At 44.5% G+C, this 26,709-nt stretch overlaps 1 protein-coding gene across 5 annotated transcripts in view; it reads right to left on the bottom strand.

Annotated features, from left to right (window-relative positions):
- Positions 1–26,709, bottom strand: part of pitpnm2 (phosphatidylinositol transfer protein, membrane-associated 2) — a 496,848-nt gene that overhangs the window by 419,661 nt on the left and 50,478 nt on the right. The gene's annotated exons all lie outside the window — the stretch shown is intronic.

Raw genomic sequence — 26,709 nt, 5'->3', positions numbered from 1 at the left:
TCCACACAGACACAAGGAGAATGTGCAAACTCCACACAAATAGTGATCCAATACCAAAATTGAACCCAGGTTCCTGGCACGTGAGGCAGCAGTGCTAACCACTGTGCTACACTTCCTTTAAAATTGCAAAGCATTTCCTGGCAGCTTGCAAATAAAAATCTTGGGAGAGAAAAATAAAAATAAAAATATGATTTACAGATCAATTAATGCCAAATTATACACAAACAATAAAACGCCAGTTTGGACAGAAGTGTCTGTTACGATGATCCAAATACTGACAACATAAAATTCATGCAACTTATCACAAATTAACTACGTGGTATAACTAGGAGATCACAGAATGCCTACAGTATAGAAGATCACTGGCCCATCAAGTCTGTATCGACTCTCTGAAAGAGTTTCTACCCAGGTACACTCCCAGATCCACCCCGTAAATCCATGCATTTACCCCACTAGTCCTACTAGCCTCCACATCTTGCGGCAATTCAGCATGGCCATTCCACCTAATCTGCACATCTTTGGACTGTGGGAGGAAACCCACACATACATGGGGAGAACATGCAGACTCCACACAGAGTCACCCAAGGTTGGAATCAAACCCGGGCCCCTGGCTCTGTGAGGCAGCAGTACTAACCACTGTGCTGCCCCAGCATAGACTCAACTAAGTACACAATTAGTGTTGCACAGTCTAAACTAACTGGAAACTCGTGGATTTTTCTTTTAGATCCACAAGTTTTAGGCAATAATAAACCCTTCAGTTACTTGCACAATGCAAAAGGAATCAATCAACCAAGTTGCAAAAAGCAAATAAATAAACAACACTGTAGTTGCAAACCAAAACAGAAAATGCTGGAAAATCTCAGCAGGTCTGGCAGCATCTAGGAGGAGAGAAAAGAGCTGCCGTTGAGGCCAGATGACCCTTTGTCAAAACTGCATTTGCAAATATTGATGCACAGAATTCATTTACAATATGTTGATTAATTTGGCAAGATATCTTGAGAGACAGAGGAAACACTTCATATGTAGACCTTTCAAAAATCAAGCTTGGCACAGAATGCCTGAAATCTTCACTTTTTAACTGCCTCCTGTAATATTTTACAGTTGTATCTGAATCAATACTAATGCTGCAAATCCCAATCACCAAGGTAATTACAATTTAACAAGGTGCAAAGAGCTGACTGAAGTTGCTTGAAGATTTGATTTAGCCTGAAATCGGGAGAGCTTTTAAGTCAGTAATACAGAGGATTAACACATTGGACAAATCTGCATAGCTTGGTTTTCCCACGGAGGTGTGAAGAATTTATTAAACTATAAAAATAGTTGCTACAATGACCAAGTATCGCACTTTTTTTGTGGATTCCTATGCTCCTGCCAAATGGTTAGCATAAGATAGATAGCTGTCTGTGATAAAAGTGTAGCGTTAGATAAAAGCTCCTACATAGATACAAACATAATACCAATGATTATTTCGAAATGAGGCAAAGTGCACATCATAACCATTGATTCTATGTTTTTGGACAGCAGGTGTTGGCAATGATTCTGCTATTCCCATTTAGGCCTCCTCAAGACCCATTTCTTGTCTCTGTCTCACGACCAGCCCCATGCACTATTATCTCTTCTGTCATTTAATGACTCCTGCTTTCCATCCCAGCACAGATTTTGGTCTCCCAAACGGAGCATAGGAAATGGGTGGGAAGGCAGAAGAACAGCCATGATCGAAGTGTCATCTGAACTCAAAATATTGGCTCTATTCTCTCTCCACCGATGCGGTCATGCTTGCTGAGATTTTAAAGCATTCTCTCTTTTTGTTTCTGATTCCAGAATCAGCAGTAATTTGCTTTTCTGAGGGGACTAAGTTCTACTCCTCCTTTGTTTGTTGCTCTGCCCCTCTTTTCTTGTGGCCGTACTTGCTTCTAAACTATTAAATCTCTCATTTCTTTCAGGTCTGATGGAAGGTCAACAATCTGAAACATAAGCTGTTTGAAATAAATGCTGCCTGACCTGCTAAATGTTTCCAGCTTTTACTGTTTTCATTTCAGATTGCCAGCATCTGTTTTATGATATGTAGTATCTGAATGCAGATTGAGACCCACTAAAGCAGTCGTGATGTGGTACTTCGCCATTTATAGCACAAGGATCCAAGTTCACCCTCACCACCCTGAGTAACAGCCAGTGAGACCATCATGGGTGAAAGCAAGGTGAAATGATTTTCTAGTCAAAAGTAGAGAAAGAAAAAAATTCCTCTGCAGATTAACAAAGTGATGACTCAGGTTAGAACAACCCAGCATCCAGTCACAAAGCAACAAAGAGAAAAGCCTGAAGGGAGATCACTCTGTGCCTTCAGTCGAAAGAATATTCAAATTGTTTTAGAACAATCAAGACTCTAAAAACTCAGAATATCCAAATTAGCCTGAACTAGAAGTACTCATTATTCAAGAATTACACTCGGTGTGTTTTGTTAATAAATGTTTCCTTAATAAGAATGGGAAGATCAACCAAATATTCAGGCACGTGATGTTGTAATTTTACAGCAAACACTGTTTATCTATAATTTTACTGTAGATAGAACCAAACCTGCCCATTTGACCTTCAACTACTGCAACTAAAGCATACCATTAGTCAAACTAAGTTAACTGTTTAATATGTTCATCATGATTGTTAAAAAGGAGGGATAAAACTCAGCAACTACAGGACAGTCAATGTTGGTGATGGAAGAACTTGCAGAGACAGATATCCAGGATAAAATTAACTAACATTAGTAAAAATAAGGATAACTAATGAAAGTCAGCATAGATTTGTTAAAGGCTAAATACATTTGACTAATTAGACTGGATTTTGTTAAATTAACAGAAGGTAATTTTGTGTACTTCAACCCCTTGCAAAAAGCCAACATGCCGTTTGTTTTCCTAATTATTTACTGGAGCTGCAGTTTCACCTTCCGTGATTAGTGTTCAAGGACATCCAAATCCCTCCGAAACCCAGCCTTTATTAGTCTCTCACTTTTCAAAAAACATTTTACCTTTCCACACTTCCTTGCAACGTCAACATTTCATACTTTCCCACTTTATATTCTACCTACCAACTTCACCCGACTGGTCAAAACCCTCCATATCTTTTCATCACAACTTACTTTCTCATCTAGTTTTTCATTGTCCCCAAACATGGTTGTTATGGCCTGGATTTTACGCTAGTAATTATGGCAAAACTATAATTACAACCCTGGAATCGACAGCAACTCCTGGAGTCCATACATAGATAGGTAAGCACAAAAATCCAGTAGATGCTATCAATGATTCTTCTCCAGATGGTGTGCTGTTGAGGAACCAAAAATCTGTCAGTTGGAAATCAATTGAACAGATGAGAATGTCTATTTTTTTATCTTGCTGTAAAAAGCAAAGAAAATGCTGCAACTTGCTGAACGAGGTGTAGCTAGCTTTTTAACAGCGTACTGTTACCATCTCTCAACACCAACAACTGGAAGATCAAATTTCTCTTTATAAGTTAACTGAAAATTTTAAGATTTCACATTTTCAAAGTTTTATTGTAATGGATTATTAAAAATACTACTGGCAAAATGCTGTTTTTTTCCCCATAGGCAACTCTGTACTTTAATCTATAGAAATAAAAGACTTATTTTCATGTAGCACACTCTCCACAGAATTACAGTTCTTATCTCAACAGTTCACAGGTGCTTCCGATGGGTAGCTTCCTTTTTACTTTCCCAGCCAGGTAACTTCTATCCCAGAACTTTCCAACCTGACTTGGAACTATCCCTGTTTCTTTGCTGTCACTGGATCAAAGTCTTGGAACTGGCAGCAGTACAGGCAGCTCATCATTGCCTTCTCAAGGATGATTAGGGATGGGCAATAAATGCTACCAATTCTCACTTTCCACGAACTGAAATAAAATTATTGATTTTTAGTCCCAATATTGACTCCACTACTTTTCTTTTTGATAGTAATTGCTTTTAAGTTCCATTTTCAAGGATTTTGGATCACAAGCATCAGCTAGCTTCAATAGGGCACACTCAACTTTGCACGTTCTCCTCATGTTGTCATGGGTTTCCTTCGGGTGCTTCAGTTTCCTCCCACAGTCCAAAAGATGTGGTTTGGTGCACTGGCCATGCTGTTATCCCTCAATGCACCCGATCAGGTGCCAAAGTGTGGCAACTGGAGGATTTTCACAGTAACTTCATTGCAGTGTTAATGCAAGCCTACTTTTGACACTAATAAAAATATCTTAAAGGTCAATATACCATTTGTCTTCCAAATGTCACCTGCATGCTAACTTTCTGCATTGTTTGCAAGAGCACACCTATTTCACTGAACATAAACACTCACCTTTTATAAATTATTCTGCCCTTTTGTTTTTACCAAGTTAATAAGAACATAAGAAATAGGAGCAGGAGTAGGCCATCTAGCCCTTCGAGCCTGCCCCACCATTCAATAAGATTATGACTGATCTGAAATGGTCCAGTTCCACTTTACCGCTTTCTCCTCGTAACCCTCAATTCCCTTGTCTGTCAAAAACCTATCTATCCGCGACTTAAATATATTTAGCGAGGTAGCCTCCACCACTTCAACGGGCAGAGAATTCCAGAGATTCACCACCCTTTGAGTGAAGAAGTTCCTCCTCAACTCCAATTTAAACTGTCCCCCCCCACTTATCTTGAGGCTGTGCCCTCTAGTCCTGCTATCCTTTCTAAGCGGGAAGAATCTCTCTACCTCTATCTGATCCATCCCCTTCATTATCTTATACATCTCTATAAGATCCCCCCTCATCCTTCTAAACTCCAACGAGTACAGACCCAGTCTATTTAGTCTCTCTTCATAGTCCAACCCCCTCATCTCCGGTATCAGCCTAGTGAACCTCCTCTGCACTCCCTCCAAGGCCAAAATATCCTTGCGCAAGTGCAGCGACCAAAACTGCACACAGTACTCCAGCTGCGGCCTCACCAGTGCCCTGTATAGTCACAGCAAGACCTCCCTGCTTTGATATTCTATCCCCCTCGCTATAAAGGCCAACATTCCATTCGCCTTCTTGATCACCTGCTGCACCTGCAGACTGGGTTTTTGCGACTCATGCACAAGGACCCCCAGGCGCCTCTGCACCGTAGCATGCTGCAGCTTTTCGCCCTTTAAATAGTAATCCCTCCTACTATTATTCCTGCCAAAGTGGATAACCTCACACTTGCTAACATTGTACTCCTTCTGCCAGGTCCTCGCCCACTCGCTCAGCCTATCTAGATCCCTCTGCAGACTTTCCACACCCTCTGCACAATTTGCTTTTCCACTTATCTTTGTGTCGTCAGCAAATTTTGTCACCCTACACTCAGCCCCCTCCTCCAGATCATCTATATAAATGGTAAATAGCTGAGGCCCCAGCACTGATCCCTGCAGCACTCTACTAGTCACCAACCGCCAATCAGAATAGCACCCATTGATACCAACTGTACCATCTTGCTGCCCACTCAACTACTTGCTTCACATCAATACCATTTGCTATTTGGTACAAGTTGCAGAACTAGGATATAACAACTGAAATTCAAAATGAATGTTCCAAGTGGGTATAGCAAGGAGTTCACAATCAGTCAGCCTAGTTAAAGTCCTTACCTGACATCATTTATATTCTGAAGCTCACTCTATATAATGTGTTTATATACCACAAGTTGCCACATTCACTTCCACAGCAAAGTAATCATGCATTTTGTTAAAATGAGTCTATAATTATGTGGGCGTCAACAGACAGAACAACAAACTCAAATGTGATCAGTTACCACTACTTGACACCCAAACAATCAGCAATTAACTGACTCACCAAATAGTTCAACGTTCTGACCAATCAAAAGACAAAAAGTCAAGAAGGGTGTGACCTTGTTATAGTAATTGGGATTAATAATATCAGTAATCAGTGAGAAGGTTCCAGGGCACAGCTGCAAGCACACTACGAGTTCTGGATATTATGGGTTGCTCATCAGTTTGATTTATAAATTGGTTGAATTATGTCATCTGATATATATAGACAACACTGTGTGTGACATGCATAAATTAACTCAAGGTCTACGATTGTTTACCTTCCCTGGGAAACAATATGCAAGCATTATCAAACTGCAGGACCAAATTAAACGGTTATCACTGCTGCCTCTGTGCCAGGGACCAAGGTTCAATTTCCAGCCTGGGTGACTGTGTGGAGTCGGCACCTTCTCCCTGTGTCTGCGTGGGTTTCCTCCAGGTGCTCCGGTTTCTCCTCACTCCAAAGATATGCTGGTTCAGTCCGTTGGCTATGCTAAATTCTCCCTCAGTGTACCTAAACTGGTGCTCTAGCATGGCAACTAGGGGATTTTCACAGTAACTTCATTGCGGTATTAATGTAAGCCTACTTGTGACACTAATAAATAAACTTTAAAAATTACTTCAAATGTTGGACACTGTTTTGAATTTTGTGGATACAGTCTGTATTTTGCCTGTTGTGAACAGGTGAAGGGGCATGCTGTTTGATACATTCCACCAGTCACTGGGACTGTGATGATTGTGTGCCTTAAGAAATGTTTTCATATCATGATTCTTGAAAGGGGTATGTTTGGAATTCAACCCTGGTTTACAAGGTACCAGTTTATCTGCACTAGGTAACTGGGAATGCAGGCTAATGACTGATTTTAGCTAGGGATGTGTTTTTAATTTTTGATTATTTTGGTTTTTCCCCTGGGGTTTCAGAGTTAGGTTTCAATTAGGTTGATTGACAGAGGCAGAGTCATGTGAATGGGCGGTGTTAAGCTTGTCGGGAAAACATACAGTTCTCTTTTAAAAGTTTCTGCCTGGTCCTGAAAGCAACAAGAGGTGTCTTTCTGTTTATTTCTCTCTGGAGGCAACTGTTTGGGGTTAAGAGACAGGTGTCTCTTTGGGTAGCATTTTCCAGCATTCACCCCAAAACTGAAATATCCCACCCAAGGTCACCATACCCTTGCGTGGTCCACCCCTCACCTGCTACGATTCTTATGCCGGGTGGGACTAGAAAATTCACTCCTCTATCGTTCTCTCTCTCCAGAAGTGTTCAAAGGCCGGAACTGCTAACAAGTACAAACGTGTAAGCCTGGGGGTTTGCTAACTGATCTTCAAGAGGAGGTAAAGTCTATCGAATTGTAATTAACATAGATAGGTTATCTTGTCATATTTAAGTATTTCAATTGGTAAAGGTTAAGCTAATTTTTTTTTCCAAAAATATACTTTATTCATAAAAATCTCAAATAAACTATTGCAAATGTACAGGGCTTTGAACTGCAAACAGTGCAGAATCAAGACAGTTTTACAGATCTGTACAAATTACAATGATTAAAACTAGATACATGCCTCAAAAAATTACTGTGTGCCGTTGTTGCTCAGGTTGGCACACAGTTACGCAGGTCGAGGGTATTCTGCCGTTCCCAGGCCCTTGGTCTGCCTCCATTAAAAGGCCTTACAGTGTGGCCTTTCCCCATTGTGCCTTTGTGGCGGCCGCTCCAAGCTTCAGCGCGTCCCTCAGCACGTAGTCCTGGACCTTGGAATGTGCCAGTCTGCGACACTCGGTCAGGACAGTTCTTTCAGCTGGAAGATCAGCAAGTTTCAGGCAGACCAAAGTGCGTCCTTCACCGAGTTGATGATCTTCCAGCAGCAGTTGATATTTGTCTTGGTGTGTGTCCCTGGAAACAGCCCGTAGAGCACAGAGTCCTGTGTCACCGAGCTGCTCGGGACGAACCTCGACAAATACCACTGCATCTCACTCCAGACCTTCTTTGCAAAGGCACATTCCACAATGAGGTGTGCGACCGTCTAATCAGCCCCGCTTCGAGGGCAGCGTGCGGTGCTGTTGAGACCTCGAGCGTGCATAAAGGATTTGACGGGGAGTGCCCTTCTCACCACCAGCCAAGCCAGATCTTGGTGCTTGTTTGTCAGTTCTGGTGATGAGGCGTTCTGCCAGATGACACTGACAGTCTGCTCAGGGAATCATCCGACAGGATCCGCCGTCTCCTTTTCTCTCAGGGCCCCAAGGATGTTACGCGCTGACCACTGCATAATCGCCATGTGGTCAAAGGTCTGTTTCCGGGAAAATTTCTCCACGAAGGACAGGTGCTGCAGTACGGTCGAACTACTCGGAGCGTTCCGAGACAGTGTGGTCAGATCCATCCTTCGCAATACTCGGGACAGGTAGAACCTCAAAAAGTAGTGGCACTTGCTGTTAGTGTGCCGAGGATCTACGCACAGCTTGATGCAGCCGCACACAAAGGTGGCCATCAAGATGAGGGCGGCGTTGGGAACGTTTTTCCCTCTGTCCTCTGGAGATTTGTGTATCGCTTCCCTCCGGACGCGATCCATCTTTGGTCTCCAGATAAACTTGAAGATGGCCTGCGTCACTGCTGCAGTGCAGGATTTGGGGATAGGCCACACCTGCGCCACGTACAACAACATGGACAGCACCTCGCATCGGATCACCAGGTTTTTTCCTGTCATGGAGAGGGACCGTTGCTCCCACAAGCCCAGTTTCTGCCTGGCTTTCGCGATGCGCTCGTCCCAGTTTTTGGCGCATGCCCCTGCCGCTCCAAACCATATCCCCAGCACCTTCAGGAAATCTGCCCTGACGGTGAAGGGGACAAAGGATTTGTCAGCCCAGTTCCCAAAGAACATGGCCTCGCTCTTAGTCTGGTTGACTTTGGCCCCCAAGGCTAGCTCGAACTGCTCGCAGACCTGGAGGAGCCTGCGAACAGACGAGGGGTCCAAGCAGAAGATAGCCACGTCATCCACGTACAGGGAGGCTTTGAACTGTGTGCCTCCACTGCCTGGGGTTGTCACCCCTTTGATACCTGTGTCGCTTCTGAGGGCTTCAGCAAAGGGTTCAATGCAACACACAAAAAGGACGGAGGAGAGAGGGCAGCCCTGCCTGACTCCAGACCTGATTTGGAAGCTGTTTCCCACCCATTGACTGAAACTGCACTACTGATGTCTGTGTAGAGCAGCCGGATCCAATTGCGGATTCCCTCCCCAAAGCCCATTTTGGAGAGCACATCCATCACGTAGCTGTGCAATATTCTGTCAAACACTTCCTCCTGGCCTAGGCTGGTGAGGCAGGTATCCACCTGCCTGTCCTGCACGTAGGCGATCGTATCCCTGAGTAGCGCCAGGCTGTCAGAGATCTTCCTGCCGGGTACAGCACAGGTTTGATCAGGATGGATCACTGACCCCAGAGCAGACTGGACCCGGTTGGCGATGACTTTGGCCAGAATTTTATAATCCACGTTCAATAATGAAACGGGTCGCCAATTTCGAATTTGCTCCCTTTCCCCCTTCTACTTGTAGATGAGGGTAATGATGCCTGTCCTCATGGATTCTGACATCCTGCCTTCCAGAAGCATACTCTCGTATACTTCCAGCAGGTCTGGACCCGTGAAGTCCCACAACGCCGAGTAAAACCCAGCTGGTAAGCCGTCGTTTCCAGGTGTTTTACCCTTCTGAAAGGACTCGACGGCCTTGGTCAGCTCATCCAGAGACACCGGTCTGTCCAGGCTGTCCCGCTCTCCATCGTTTAAGACCTGCGTGATAGACAACAGGAAAGACTGGGAGGCCGTGCTGTCTGTTGGCTTCAGGTCATATAGTCCGGCATAGAAGGATTTGCAGATCCTCAGAATGTCAGACTGCGATGACCCTACTGAGCTGCCTTCTTCCTTCAGGCTGCTGATCACAGAGGTTTCTCTGTGTTCCTTCTGGAAGAAGAAACGTGAGCACTTTTCGTCCTGCTCCACGGAGCGGACCCTGGACCGGAAGATGACCTTGGTGGCCTCCGAGGCAAAGAGCGAGGCTTGCTGGCTCTTCACCTCCTGAAGCTCCTCCCTGACATCGACCCCCATCGACTGCAGTTGGAGCAGTTCCTGCATGCTTTTCTGGAGTCGGGACATTTCCCCCCGTCTCTCCCTGGCCTTCTGAACCCCTTTGCGAATGAAGAACCTTTTGATGTTGTCTTTGATGGTTTCCCACCAGGGCGATGGAGACTCAAAGAAGGGTTTGACGGTCCTCCAACCGTGGTAAACCCTGAGTTCCTCGAGGTTCTCTGGGGTCAACAGTTCTACATTCAGCTTCCAGGACCCCCTGCCCACTTTCTGGTTTGCCTCTAGCTGACAGTTGGCCAGCAGGAGGCAGTGGTCAGAAAAGAACACCGGCCTGACGTCGGTGGGCCTGTCCGTGAGCGTGCGGGACACAAACATAAAGTCGATCCTGGAGCGGACTGACCCGTCGGGCCGCGACCACGTGTACCTGCGCTGCCCTCCGTCTGCTGGGTTGCTGAAGACGTCGAGCAGCTTGGCATCTTTGACCGTCTCCAGCAGGGCTCTGGACGTAGCGTCCAGTTTGTTTTCAGCCCAGCTGGATCGGTCGGCCTTGTTGATGATGCAATTGAAATCCCCACCCAGAATGACCGGCCTGGAGGTAGAGCAGCAGCGGCAGCTGCTCAAAAACCGCCAGCCGCTCGGTTTTGGCGGCAGGAGCATACACATTAATCAACCTGAGAGGGCAGTTTTTGTACGTGACGTCTGCTACGAGGAGGCGTCCCCCCACCACCTCCCTAACTTTGGAGATGGTAAAGCCACCTCCCCGCAGCAGGATGCCGAGGCCCGAGGAACGGCAGTCATTCCCACCTGACCAGATGGACGGTCTGTGGGACCACACACTCGACCAACGCCTGTAGCTGCTGAGGTGAGGGATCCCACACTCCTGCAGGAACAGCAGGTCAGCCTTGACATTGGCCAGGTAGGATAATGTGGACGCACATCTCAACCCGTCTTTAACACTGCGTACGTTAACAGAGGCAAACTTTAAAGACATTTTTAAAGTAGAAAAGATTTGTCAGTTCTTACACGTCCGTCAGTCAGCATGCACCAGGTGCCGCATTCCTGTGGCGCTGATGAATTTCTGCAGGGCCGCAGGGCTGATGTAGCAGTCCGACCTTGCCTCAGATCCCCGCCGGCGACCGGGTGACATCGTCAGAGTCACGTGGCCGTCAGTTGGTGCCGGGGTTGCTGGCCAGTCTTCGTACCGGATGGTGTCAGCGTCCTTGTTCCTGCTCTGCGGAGTCAGGATCGCTGCGGCCGCAGTGTTGCCTCCATCGTCTGGATGGTCCGCTGGTGCTGCGATGGCGTCGGTTGTCTCTGTCGTCTGCGGATCCAGTGCCACTTTTAAATTGAGCCTCTTGCGGTTCTGTCTGGCAGGTTTTCTTTCCTCGTCTGAGGAGACGTCACCACTCAAGGCTCTAGCTGCCACGGATTTCCTTTTCCGGATGTTTCTCCTGGATTTGACACGTTGCCAGGGGCTCTCGGGATCTGCACTCTCCTGTTCCATGGTCTCTGCGTCCTCTGCTGGTGGTGCTGTCGGTGCGTCCTCCTGCTGCACTGGGGGGTCCACTCGTCCTTCAGAAGCTTTCGCTGGGCCCACTTCTGTACCGGTGGTCTTTTTGCCTGAGGTGGCAGGGGCGCTTGCCTTCTTCACTCCGCCTCCGGTGATCTGGGCGTAAGTGACCTTCCGCTTGGGGCAGGCTCTGTAAACGTGGCCAGCCTCCCCACACAGGTTGCAACATTTGCTGTGTTTGCAGTCCTTTGTCGCGCGCCCCTCCTTCAAGCAGTTTCTGCAGAAGGTGGTGCTGCAGCTTGCGGCAAAATGGCCGGTTTTGCTGCAGGTGCGGCACACTCGTGGCTGTCCCACATAGTATAGGAAGCCTCGATTCCCCCCCGATGGCAAAATTGGAGGGCGGGTGCAGGAGGCCTCCGTTGGGGTCAGTCTTGAGAGTCACTCTCACCTGTCTCTTACAGGTCCAGATCCCGCATTTGTCCATCACGTCCACGCTCTCACCCTTCACCTCCACGTACCTGGAGAGGAACGTCAGCACATCAGCCACAGGGACGTAGGGGTTATACATTTGGAACGTGATAACCCGGTTCCACTGGGACGGCACGGTGAACAGGGGCTCCGCCGTCAGGATGGAGAGGGGCCCCTCTTTGCCTTTCTCCATGAGGGCTGTCAGGAAGTTGAGGCATCCTGACAGGCTCCTGAAACTGACATCCACATAGGGCCGGTTGCTGTATTCAGCCACACCGCAGACGTCTGCTGCGTGGAACCCGCAGCACTCAAACAGTACCTTCAGGTTTAGCTGATTTGTTATAGCTGAACTGTATCATAAAATAAATTTTGTTTTGATAAAAGCTTCCTTATGTGTAAACAGAATACAGAGTGGAACACCTGATCCTCACACGGTCAAAATAAAAAAAACTGTTGGAGAATAGTCATAATATACTTTAGGTTTTCTACCCTAGAACTAAGAGGATAAAGACCCTACATATCTGACATCACATCAGCGCTGGCAAACACATACTAAATGATCTTGATTGTGCTAAGAATTGCACTAAGAAGCAATTTAAGATCATCAGTCAGGCTGGTAGTGTGGTTCACTTACACATGCTGGAAGCAACATATATTCACACACAGGGCAGTGTTCTTAGAAGGCAGAGGGAGCTTGTAGGTACATTACACCTTTTTCACTTGAAGAAAAAGGTTGGGGGGAGGGGGGCAGCTATTCTCTGGTTCATTCCTCGAGGTGATGCCTTGACCAGAGTCGTTCTGCCTGCTTTGAATTTGAACAGATCTATACGACTACATGGATGAGAATTTTTTTAATCAAGGCATTGCTTAACTAGGGCTCAGAGCACAAAAGGTGATTGGTGAATGGGATTGAGTGCAAGGAAGGGCATGAGCAGTTTTGGATGCTCTGAAACTTACAGGGGATACAAAAGAACATAAGCTAAGAACATAAGACATGGGAACAGGAGTATGTCATACAGCTCCTCGAACTACTCAATAAGACCACGGCTGATCTGATCTTTGCCTCAATCTTACTTTTCTATCTGTTCCTCTAACCAGCAACTCCCCAACAGTTCAAAAATCTCTCTACCTCAGCTTTGAATATATTCAATTACCCATAGTTCTCAGGCATAGAGAATTGCAAAGTTTCACAACTCCAAAGAGGTGAAACTCCTTTCCATCTCTCTGTTAAATTGACCATGTCTTAAACTATGTCCCCTAGTTTCAGATCACTCTACAAGGAGAAACATCCTTGCAGTACCTTCCCCATCAAGCCCCCTCAGAATCTCATATGTTTCAGTACAATCACCTCTCATTTTTCTAAACTCCAATGAGTATAGGCCCAACCTACTCAATGTTTCCTCATAAAATAACCCCTTGATCCCAGGAATCAATCAAGTGAACCTTCTCTGAACTACCGACAATGCAAGTATATGCCTCCTTGAATAAAGGAACCAAAACTGTAGTCCATACTCTAGCTGTAGTCTCAATTGTAACGTGACTTCCCTTTTGTACTTTATCCCCCTTGTAATAAAAGACAATATTCCAGTTACCTTCCTAATTACTTGTTGCACCTGCATGCTAACAAAGTTTTTATCATATGTACAAGGACACCCAGATCCCTCTACCACAGAATTCTGTAATCTTTCACAATTTAAATAATAATATTTTCCTATCCTTTCTACCATAATAGATAACTCACACTTTGCTACGTTATATTCCATCTTCCCATGTGGGACTTGATCAAAAGTCTTTTGAAAATCTAAATATACCACATTCACTGATTCTAAGTTCCAGATAAAAGAGAACAAGAACAAGGAACAGCACAGCATAGGAACAGGCCCTTTGGCCCACCAAGCCTGTGCCGATCACATTGTCCTATCTAGGCCTACCACCTGTATCCCTCTATTGCCCACCTGTTCATGTGTCTACTGAGATACGTCTTAAATGTTGATATCGTGTCTGCCTCAACGACCTCACTTGGCAGTACATTCCAGGCCCCCAACATTCTGCATAAAAAAACTTCCCGCACACATCTCTACTGAACCTTTCCCCACTTATCTTGAACTTGTGCCCCCTTGCAATTGTCATTTCTGTTCTGGGAAAAAGCTTATCTATGTCACTCATAATTTTATAAACTTCGATCAGGTCACCCCTCAGCCTCCATCTTTCCAGGGAAAACAATCCCAGTTTATTCAATCTCTCCTCTTAATTAAAACTGTCCATACCAGACCACATCCTGGTAAACCTTTTCTGTACTCCTTCCAAAGCCACCACATCCACGTGGTGGAGTGGTTATCGGAATTGGCTACAAAATTCCAAATGTGACCTAACCAACGTTTTATATAAGTGTAACATAATTTGCCAACTTTAATACTTAATGCCCCAGCCAATGAAGGCAAACATGCCGTATGCTTTCTTCACTGCCTTTTCCACATGTGCAGCCACTTTTAAGAATCTGTGGACCTGTAGTCCTAGATCTCTGTGTGTTTATACTCCTATTGGTTCTGCCATTTATTTTATAGCTTCCATCTGAATTGGATCTACTAAAATGCATCACCTCGCATTTATCCAGATGAAATTCCATCTGCTATTTCTCCGCTCACCTATATCTTGCTGTATTCCCCGAGAATCTTCACCACTATCCACAACTCCACCAATTTAGTAACATCCACAAATTTGCTAATCAGACCAGCTACGTTTTCTTCCAAGTCATTTATATACATCACAAACAAGAGGTCCCAGCACTTACCCCTGCGGAACACCACTAGTTACAGATCTCCACTCAGAGAAACACCCTTCCACCTGGCCAAGCCAATTCTAAATCCACCTAGCTAGTTCACCCTTGGCACCATGTGATTTAACTTTTTGCACATAAACTAAACTTTAGTTTAGGGACCCTGCCAAATGCTTTACTAAAGTCCGTGCAGACACCATCCACGACCCTTCCCTCGTCAATTATTTTTTGTCACCTTCTCAAAAAACTCATTTGAATTAGTGAGACATGACCTCCCTCGTATAAAACCATACTGTCGCTAGTAAGACCACTCAGTTCCAAACGTGTATTGATCCTATCCACCAACAGGTTGTCAAACATGACTTTCCTTTCATAAATCCATGTTTACTCTGCCTAATCGTATCACTATTTTCCTCCTTTACTATTGATTCTAACTTTCTCTATTACTGACATCAAGCTAACAAGTCTGTGAATCTCCATTTTCTCTCCCCTCCCTTCTAAATAGTGGGGTTACATGAGCGTACAAAATAAGAAATCTTCTCCAACAATTTCACAATCATTGATATTGTGGTCACTGGCCAATAATTACCCAGGTTATCCTTACTGTCCTTCTTACATAATGCAACAACATTAGCTATCCTTCAATCCTCTGGGATCTCATCTGTAGCCAACGAGGAAACAAAGATTTCTGTTAGAGGCCCAGCAATTTCCTCTCGTTTCCCTCACTAATCTGGGATAGATGCCATCTGGCTTGGGGGTTTGTCTATCTTAACGCTTCTAACACACCTAACATTTCCTCACTTTAATAATGACTTTACAGGCCCCTCCGAATCACCAATCAACATGTCCGTCTCCTTTGTGACTACCAACGCAGCATAGACCTTCATGTATGCTACAAAGAGCATCTTCAAAATATACCAAAAGGTTGTCAAACATGACTTTCCTTTCATAAACCCATGTTTATTCTGCCTAATCGTATTACAATTTTCCAAGTCTATAGACATCACCTCCTTTACAATTAATTCCAACTTTTCTCTACTACAGTCGTCAAGCTAACAAGTCTGGGATTCTTCATTTTCTCTCCGCCTCCCTTCCTAAATAGTGGGGTTACGTGAACATACAAAATAGGAGAAAGACACCGTAAGCCCTGCAAGGAGCATTTAAGTAATGAAAAGAAGTTAGTTAGGCTTGGCTTTATTCTTTGAAATAAAGAAGACTGAGGGGCGACCTGATTGAGGTGTACAAGGTTGAGGGGCATGGACAGAGGGGATCGGGAGCAGCTGTCTAGAATGCGCTGCCAGCAAAGGTGGTAGAAGCAGATTACCTCACATCCTTTAAAAAGTACCTGGATGGGTACTTGGCACATCATAACGTTCAAGGCTATGGGCCAACGGCTGGTAAATGGCATCAAGTGGGAGGTTAAGTGTTTCTCACATGTCAATGGGCTGAAAGGCCTCTTCTGCACTGTATGATTCTCTGATTCGAAGTCTGCTTCACCATTTGATAAGATTGTAGCTGATCAAATTCAATGTTCCATTCTACCCCAATAACCTTTGATTCCCTTGCCCAACAAGCTTCTATCAATCGCCGCCTTAAAAATATTCAATGATCCCGCCTCCATCTCCTTCAGAGACAGAATGTTCCACAGTCACATAACCCTCAGGAATAAATTCTCCTCATCTCTGTCCTAAAAGGGTGACCCCTAATTTTAAGAGTGCCCCCTAGTTCGAAACACCCCCAACTTGAAACATCCTTTCCACATCTACTTAACCAATACCATTAAGGATCTTACATACTTACAATCAATTCACCCCTCATTCTGTGAACTACCTGGTTTCATGACCGGTATGATGGGGATAACCCAGTCACTCATTGTAACCAGCTCCAACACACCAGTATTAACATGTCGTATTAATTCTTTTGACCTTGGGGCAAATTGCATACGGCACCGCTCTTGCTTTGGGACTTTTTGGTTGACAATTAGGCTTTATCTTGAGTTTCACTTCAATTCCTTTCATGGATTCCTTTCATGAAGTGTCTCTTCGAATACACTCTCATACTTACCCAGAAGGTCTATTTTGACATCAACCACTCTGTTGACAGCACTCCAATTAAGCTTAATCTTCTCCAACCACAACCTCCCAACATATAGCTGGAAAATTATCATGGATCACATGGAGAGGCAACTCCACGGTTTGTCCGCTCAACTCTATTTAGAATCCCTACAGTACCGAAAGAGGCCATCTGGCCCATTGAGTCTGCACCAACAATCTCTGTAACCCTACGTTTTTATCCTGCTAGTCTGCCTGACATTTAAGGGACAATTTAACATGACCAATCCACCCAACGCACACATCTTTGATCTGTGGGAGAAAACTGGAGCACCCAGAGGAAACTCATGCAGAGATGGGGAGAATATGCAAACCCCACACAGACAGTGACTCAAGCCAGGAATTGAACCCGGGCCCCTGACACTGTGAGGCAACAATGCTAACCACTGTTCCACTGTGCCGCCCCAAAGATGTAACCTTTCAATGGCACGATCTCTTCCATGTATTTCTTTAAAAATCACATCAACTGGTTTTAAGGGAATTTTCCTCTGATTTTGTTGGTATGTAATTTAAGGGATTAAAGATGTGACAGCACCAATATCAACCTTCATCCTAATAAGTTGTCCACTTAACTTTGGAATCACCCAGAATCTATGTGACTCATCATGTATGGATAAGACGTTCAGCTGGAGTTCTTCCTCATATTTTTGGACACTTCTTTTTTTTAGTCGAAATTCTTTTCTTCTATGTTATAAATTATTTTTCTAGAATGTAACCTGTTCTTCTTAAGAACATAAGAACATAAGAAATAGGAGCAGGAGTAGGCCATCTAGCCCTTCGAGCCTGCCCCGCCATTCAATAAGATCTGGCTGATCTGTCGTGGCTCAGTTCCACATTCCCGCCCTCTCCCCATAACCCTTAATCCCCTCTCTTATCAAAAACCCATCAACCCGCGTCTTAAAAATATTTAGCGAGGCAGCCTCCACCACTTCAACGGGCAAAGAATTCCAGAGATTCACCACCCTTTGAGTGAAGAAGTTCCTCCTCAACTCTGAAGGTACTCAACTTCTTGAAGGTACCCTATTCTTCTTCTGAATATTCTTCTTCATGGAAGCTAATCTCAACCAAGAAGCTTTTGCAATAGGACCCATTTTTTCCACAATTCTTGAATTGACTATCCTTCCTCCAGCATTCATTTGCTGAAGAGCCCATTTTGCCACATCTTTACTCAGAGGGTAGTAAGGGCATGGAATGCCCTGCCTGCAGCAGTAGTGGACTCGCCAACTTTAAGAGCATTCAAATGGTCATTGGGTAGACATATGGATAATATTGGAATAGTTTAGGTTAGAGGGTCATTAGATTGGTTCCACTGGTGGGCGCAACATTGAGGGCTGAAGGGCACATACTGCACTGGAATGTTCCATGTTCTTTTAGTAACATCAACTTATTTCAAAGAACAAAGAAAATTACAGCACAGGAATATGCCCTTCAAGCCTGCACCAACCATGCTGCCCGACTTAATTAAAACCTCCTACCCTTCCGGGGACCACATCCCTCTATTCCCATCCTATTCGTGTACTTGTCAAGACGCCCTTTAAAAGTCACTACTGTATCCGCTTCCACTACCTTCCCTGGCAATGAGTTTCAGGCACCCACAGCTCTCTGTCTAAAACATCTGCCTCGTACATCTCCTTTAAACCTTGCCCCTCGCACCGTAAACCTATGTCCCCTAATAATTGACTCTTCCACCCTGGGAAAAACCATCTGACTATCCACTCTGTCCATGCCTCTCATAATCTTGTCGACTTCTATCAGGTCTCCCCTCAACCTCCATCGCTCCAATTAGAACAAACCAAGTTTCTCCAACATCTCCTCATAGCTAATACCCTCTATATCTGGCAACATCCTGGTAAATCTTTTCCGTACCATTTCCAAAGCCTCCACATCCTTCTGGTAGTGTGGCGACCAGAATTGAACACTATATTCCAAGTGTGGCCCAACTAAGGTTTTATAAAGCTGCAACATGACTTGTCAATTTTTAAATTCAATATGCTGGCCAATGAAGGCAAGCATGCTGTATGCCTTCTTGACAACCTTTCAGTAACCTGTGTACCTATACTCCTTTCCCTATCAATACTCATGTGGGTTCTGCCATTTACTGTATATTTTCTATTTGTATTAGACCTTCCAAAACGCATTACCTCACACTTGTCCAGATTAAACTCCATCTGCCATCTCTCCGCCCAAGTTTCCAACTGATCTGTATCCTGCTGTATCCTCTGATGGTCCTCATCGCTATCTGCAAATCCACCAACCATTGTATCATCCGCAAACTTACTAGTCAATCCAGTTACGTTTTCCTCCAAATCATTTATATATATTACAAACAGCAATGGTCCCAGCACTGATCCCAGAGGAACACCACTTGTCACAGCCCTCCATTCAGAAACGCACCCTTCCAATGCTACCCTCTGTCTTCTTTGATCGAGCCAGTTTTGCATCCACTTTGCCAACTCACTTCTGATCTAATGGAGCTCCACCTTCTTCACCAATCTGCCATGAGGGACCTTGTCAAAGGCCTTACTGAAGTCCATGTAGACAACATCCACTGCCCTACCCTCAATCATCTTTGTCCATTCCGCGAAAAACTCAATCAAGTTCGTTGTTTTCACAAGCCCCTTGGTTCCTTTGTATTTTTGGGAGTTTTTTTTGCACCTTCCTCTGTGTCAACAGTTTAAACACCTTGTCACAGTGTGGAAAAGAGGGAGATTTAAGAAATGAAGAGGAGCCAAGGTTTATCTTGGTAACTGAATCTGGGAAAACTTGGGCTGAATAGAATTGTCATCTAAGGTCACTGGAAGGTCCACATTGCAATTGCAGGAAGACATGAACCTCAGCAGGAGAGCTGGGAGTGGCTGTGGCATTATTTCTGAAATCCCACAGAATACCAAAGAATACCTACAGTGCAGAAACTGGCCATTCAGCCCATCAAGTTTGGATCAAATCGCCAAAACATACTTTCTTGCTCATGTCCAAATTCCCCCATCCGTGTAACCGCATGTATTTACCCCGCTAATCCCCCTAACTTACACATCAGGGACATTAATGGGGAAATTTAGCATGGCCAATCAACTTAACCTGCATATCTTTGGCATGAGAGAGGAAACCAAAACATCTAGAGGAAACCCACACAGCCACGGGGAGAACACGTAAACTCCACACAGTCACCCAAGGCCGGAATTGAACCTGGGTCCCTGGCACTATGAGTCAGCAGGGCTAATCACTGTGGCAAATGTTCCACACCTAAACAAGTGTGAAGTTGGAGGAAAATGTTTCATAAGAGATTCTTCAGCTGTTATTGAAACTCGCTGAGTGAAATTTGTTTTTTTCTTTAGTTTTAATTACCCTTGCTGAAGTCCATATAAACCACATCTACCGCTCTTCCTTCGTCAATGTGTTTAGTCACATTTTCAAAGAACTCAACCAGGCTCGTAATTAATGTTTGATCTATGTCGTTTAACTGTTTATTACAGTTAAAGTCGTCAACAGTAAAATCTTGTTCAATGTTCTATTTCCATTGATTATTTGGAAAATTCACCTCTTCCAAAAAGTTGGTCTGTACAGCGATTGTAACAAAACAGTGCATCTTACATGGTTCCACTCCTCCACTCCTTAAGAACTGCACTAAACAGTCAAGTGACAAGCCCATGAGTCACTTGGGTATATTCTGAAAATATACTGAACAACTGGTGTTTCTGAACACATTTCCAGACTGGAGATATTACAATGTATTTGAATTTCCCCATATAGATTTCTGCCGTTTGATGCTTTGGAACAGCTAATGACTTGCATTTTCATTTAAACTCTGGCCAACAATTATCTATGGATAATCATGCACTTGTTTTTGTGATGGAGTACACAGAGCAAGCACAACAAAATACAGATCTGGATAGCTTGCTTGTGTGCAACTTCAGACCCACAGCAATGTGGATGATTTTTAACTGCCCTTTGAAAACAACCTAACAAATTATTTAGTTATTAAGAGCTCAACTCACCACCATATCCAGAAGGAAAATTAATGACAGAAAATAAATGCAGTAACATCCATTTCCCATGAATAAATGTTTTAAAATTTGCCTGGAGATTAAATCAAGTGACAGAAAAGAGGAACTAAACATTTATTTTTGAAACCCAGGAAAACATTTCCCAGTTTTGTATATGTGCATGCATTTCATAGAAACTAGAAGCAGTAGGCCATTCAGCCCTTCGAGCCTGGTCTACCATTCGTTTTGATCATAGCTGATCATCAAATTCATTATACTGATTCCCCCTCCCCCGCAATATCCCTTGATCCCTTTAGCCCCAAGAGCTATATCTAATTTCTTCCGGAAATCACACAATACTTTGGCCTTGATTACATTCTGTGGGAGTGAATTTCACACATTCACCACCGTCTGGGTGAAGAAATTCCTCCTCACCTCAGTTCTAAAAGGTTTATCCCTTATCCTCAAACTCTGACCCCTAGGTTCTGGACTCCCCCCAACCATTGGGGGCATTCTGTCAGAATCTATCCTGTTAGAATTTTATACATTTTTATGAGATCCCCTCTCACTCATCTGAACTCCAATAAATATAATTCTAACCGATTTAGTCTCCCCTCATATGACAGACCTGCCATCCCAAGAATCAGCCTGGTAAACCTTCCTTGTACTCCCTCTATAGCAAGGACCATCCTTCCTCAGATAAGGACACCAAAGTGGCACACAATACTCAAGGTATAGCCTCACCAACACCTGATACAATTGCAGCAAAATATCCCTGTCCCTGTACCCAAATCCTCTTGCTATGAAGGCCAACATATCACTTGCCTTCCTTACTGCCTGCTCTTCCTGCACGCTTACTTTTAACAACTGATGCACAAGGACTCCAAGGTCTTGAGTGTCCATTGTATTTTCACTGAAATATAAATCTATTTTTAATCATGGTAGGAATACAGGAATTCATGGATAATAAAAAGACAAATGTTTGTCTGGATCACTATACAATACAACAATAATAGAGTCGACGTAATCAAATTATGAATTTATAACAGACCAAACATGCGATAAAGGAACTTAAAAAGGAAATTAGGAGAGCCAGAAGGGGTCATGAGAAGGCCTTGGCGGGTAAGATTAAGGGGAACCCTAAATATGTGAAGAGTAAAAGGATGAGCGAGGGGGATTGAATATAAAAGTAGGGAGGTCTTGCTGCAGCTGTATAGGGCATTGGTGAGGCCGCAGCTGGAATACTGTGTGCAGTTTTGGGTGCCACACCTGTGCAAAGATATTTTGGCCTTGGAGGGAGTGCAGAGGAGGCTTACTAGGCTGATACCGGAGTTGAGGGGGTTGAGCTATGAGGAGAGGCTGAATAAACTGGGCTTGTACTCGTTAGAGTTTAGAAGAATGAGGGGAGATCTCATTGAGACGTATAAGATGATGAATGGGATGGATAGGATAGAGGTGGAAAGACTCTTCCCGCTCAAAAAAGACAGTAGGACTAGGGGACACAGCCTCAAGATAAAAGGGGGGCGGTTTAGAACGGAGTTGAGGAGGAACTTCTTCACTCAAAGGGTGGTGAATCTCTGGAATTCTCTGCCCGTTGAAGTGGTGGAGGCTGCCTCGCTAAATATTTTTAAGACGCGGGTTGATGGGTTTTTGATAAGAGAGGGGATTAACGGTTATGGGGAGAGGGCGGGAAAGTGGAACTGAGCCACGACAGATCAGCCATGATCTTATTGAATGGCGGGGCAGGCTTGAAGGGCTAGATGGCCTACTCCTGCTCCTATTTCTTATGTTCTTATGTTCTTATGAGATGTGAAGGAATAGGACCTATAAAATGTGAATGTGGGAAAGTTTGTACAGAACCGGTAGAAATGGCAGAGGTGCTTAATGAATACTTTACCTCGGTATTCACAGTTGAAAAAGATCTGGGTGGTTGTACTGCAGGTTTGCGGCAGACTGAAAAGATTGAGTATGTGGACGTTAAGAAAGAGGATGTGTTGGAAATTTTGAACAGCATCAAGGCAGATAAGTCACCAGGACTGGATGGGATGTACCCCAGGTTACTGTGGGAGGCGAGGGAAGAGATTGCAGAGCCTCTGGCGATGATCTTTGCATCATCAATGGAGACAGGAGAGGTCCCGGAGGATTGCGGATGTGGTTCTTCTATTCAAGAAAGGGAACAGGGATAGCCCGGGAAATTACTGACCGGTGAGTCTAACCTCAGTGGTTGGTAAGTTGATGGAGAGGATCCTCAGGGACAGGATTTATGAACATTGAGAAGTTTAGTATGCTCAAAACGAGTGAGCACGGCTTTGTCAAGGGCAGGTCGCGCCTTACGAGCCTGGTTGAGTTCTTTGAAAATGTGACGAAACACATTGATGAAGGAAGAGCGGTAGATGTGGTATATATGGATTTCAGCAAGGCATTCGATAAGGTCCCCCATGCAAGGCTTCTTGAGAAAGTGAGAGGACATGGGATCCAAGGAGCTTTGGCCCTGTGGATCCAGAACTGGCTTGCCTGCAGAAGGCACAGAGTTGTTTGGATGGGTCTTTTTCTGCATGGAGGTCAGTCACCAGCGGCGTGCCCCAGGGATCTGTTCTGGGACCCTTGCTGTTTATCATTTTCATAAATGACCTGGATGAGGATGTGGAGGGATGGGTTAGTAAGTTTGCCGACGACACGAAGGTTGGTGGTGTTGTGGATAGTCTGGAGGGATGTCAGAAGTTGCAGCGTGACATAGATAGGATGCAAGACTGGGCTGAGAAGTGGTAGATGGATGTCAACCCGAATAAATGTGTAGTGGTCCATTTTGGCAGGTCAAATGGGATGAAGGAGTATAATATCAAGGGTATACATGGGGAGGTTGTAAATTGGATTAGACTCTGGCTCAATGGAAGAAGCCAGAGAGTGGTTGTGGAGGATTGCTTCTCTGACTGAAGGCCTGTGACTAGTGGAATGCCGCAGGGATTGGTGTTGGGTCCATTGTTGTTTGTCATCTATATCAAAGATCTGGATGATAATGTGGTAAATTGGATCAGCAAATTTGCTGATGATATAAAGATTGGAGGTGTAGTGGACAGTGAGGAAGGTTTTCAAAGCTTGCAGAGGGACTGGACCAACTAGAAAAATGGGCTGAAAAATGGCAAATGGAATTTAACGCAGACAAGTGTGAGGTATTGCACTTTGGAAAGACGAACCAAAGTAGAACGTACAGGCTAAATGGTAGGACTCTGAAGAGTGCAGTTGAACAGAGGAATACAGATACAGAATTCCCTAAAAGTGACATCACAAGTGGATAGGGTCGTAAAGAGTGCTTTTGGTACACTGGCCTTTATAAATCAAAGTATCGAGTATAAAAGTTGGAATGTTATGGTAAGGTTATATAAGGCATTGGTGAGGCCGAATTTAGAGTATTGTATACAGTTTTGGTCACCTAGTTACAGGAAAAACGTAAATAAGATTGAAAGAGTGCAGAGAAGGTTACAAGGATGTTGCCGGGACTTGAGAAGCTGAGTTACAGAGAGAGATTGAAAAGGTTAGGGCTTTATTCCCTGGAGCATATAAGAATGAGTGGAGATTTGATAGAGGTGTATAAGATTTTGATGGGTATAGATAGAGTGAATGTAAGCAGGCTTTTTCCACTGAGGCTAGGGGAGAAAAGAAACCAGAGGGCATGGGTTAAGGGTGAAAGGAGAAAAGTTTAAAGGGAATATTAGGGGGGGCTACTTCACGCAGAGAGTGGTGGGAGTGTGGAATGAGCTGCCGGATAAAGTGGTAAATGTGGGATCACTTTTAACATTTAAGAAAAACTTGGACAGGTTCATGATGAGAGGGGTGTGGAGGGATATGGTTCAAGTGCAGGTCAGTGGGACTAGGCATAAAATGGTTCAGCACAGACAAGAAGGGCCAAAAGGCCTGTTTCTGAGCTGTAAATTTTCTATGGTTCTATGGTAAGACTCTTAGTAGTGTAGAGGATCAGAAGGACCTTGGGGTGCGGGTTCATAGGACTCATAAAATCGGCCTCGCAGGTGGAAAATGCGGTCAAGAAGGTGTATGGTGTCCTGGCGTTCATCAATTGAGGGATTGAGTTTAGGAGTCGGGAGATAATGCTGCAGTTTTATGAGACCCTAGTCAGACCCCACTTGGAGTACTGTGCGCAGATCTGGTCACCTCATTACAAGAAAGATGTGGAAGCTATTGAGAGGGTGCAGAGGAGATTTACAAGGATGTTGCCTGGATTGGGTGGCATGCCTTATGAGGCTAGGTTGAGGGAATTCAGCCTTTTCTCCCTGGAGAGATGGAGGATGAGAGGCGACCTGATAGAAGTTTATAAGATGTTGAGAGGTACAGATCGGGTCAATTCTCAGAGGCTATTTCCCAGGGCTGAAATGGGTGCTACATGAGGACACAGGTTTAAGGTGCTGGGGAGTAGGTACAGAGGAGATGTCAGGGGTAAGTTTTTCAGTCAGAGGGTGGTGGGTGAGTGGAATCGGCTGCCATCGGTGGTGGTGGAGGCAAATTCGTTAGGGTCTTTTAACAGACATGGGATTTAATAGGATTGAGGGTTATAGGTAAGCTTAGTAGGTAGGGATATGATCAGCGCAACTTGTGGGCCGAAGGACCTGTATGTGCTGTAGTTTTTCTATGTTCTGTGAAAACCCCAGTGGCAGAGATACAAAGTCACATGTTTACCCCAAGCATTCACTGCTTACTGCAACTAGATTTTCCCTTGGAGCTTAACTGAACAGCGGCACAGTGGTTAGCACTGTTGCCTCACAGCACCGGGGATCCAGGTTCAATCCTGGATTGGGTAGTGTTTGCAAGTTCTCCCCATGTCTGCATGGGTTTCCTCGAGTGCTCCGGTTTTCTCCCACACTCCAAAGATATGCAGGTTAGGTTGCTCAGCTATGGTAAGTTGCTCCTTAGTGTCAGGAGGTTTAGCAGGATAAATACATCCAGTTATGCAGATGGGGCCTGAGTGGGATTGTTCTGGTGCTGGGTCAATGGGCCGAATGGCCTTCTTCTGCACTGTAGTGATTCTATGATTCTAAAAATATTGGACATATTAACAATCCAAATCTTCCTACACAAGAATCAGTGATTAGCTCTTATGCTGCCCAGCTATAATGGGATTAAACAAAGGCAGAAAACCAAAGGCAAGGAACTATACAAGGTCATGAACGTAGCCCAATCCATCACGCAAACCAGCCTCCCATCCATTGACTCTGTCTACACTTCCCACTGCCTCGGCAAAGCAGCCGGCATAATTAAGGACCCCACTCACCCCAGACATTCTCTCTTCCACCTTCTTCCATCGGGAAAAAGGTACAAAAATCTGAGGTCACGTACCAACTGACTTAAGAACAGCTTCTTCCCTGCTCACATCAGAATTTTAACCTTACGTTGTTAATCTTTCTCTACATCCTAGTTATAACTGTAACACTATATTCTGCACTCTCTCGTTTCCTTCTCTTTGAACAGTATGCTTTGTCTGTATAGCGAGCCAGAAACAATATTTTTCACTCTATGTTAATACATGTGACAACAATAAATCATACCAAAAATAACTTCCTTTAAAGATTCAGTTTTGTGATCCCGCACAAAGTTCACAGGCTATAATCATTCACCATTCCTCTCGGTGTACTCTGACCCCTACCATCCAGAGGACGAGTGCTGTCTGATATCCAGTTGTTTGTCATCACTTTGGCTACTGTAGAAATACATTACTGTGCGGTGCCAACCTTCTAAAAAAGCTCTCAAGAGGCTTTCACATCAACTCATTAAATACAAGCTATATATTTATTCTTAAACTAAGAACTAGGCAGAGTCATGAGAAACCAAAATCACAGATAGCTTCATGTTGCACTTGACCTGAAAGCCTACCATAACTGGCCCTGACGCCACCTCATATTTTGTATCCAGTTCATTTTTCATCTGCTGTAAAACACAAAAACATGATGAAGTCTAATGTGATCTCATTCCTGGCAATGGCAATCAGTCAGGGATCATCA

Source organism: Carcharhinus amblyrhynchos, chromosome 20 (assembly GCF_965287045.1).
Source record: "Carcharhinus amblyrhynchos chromosome 20, sCarAmb.v2.hapA, whole genome shotgun sequence".
Taxonomy (NCBI): Eukaryota; Metazoa; Chordata; class Chondrichthyes; order Carcharhiniformes; family Carcharhinidae; genus Carcharhinus; species Carcharhinus amblyrhynchos.
Note: the sequence above shows the minus strand (reverse complement) of the source record. Positions and strands in the feature narration are given on the sequence as shown.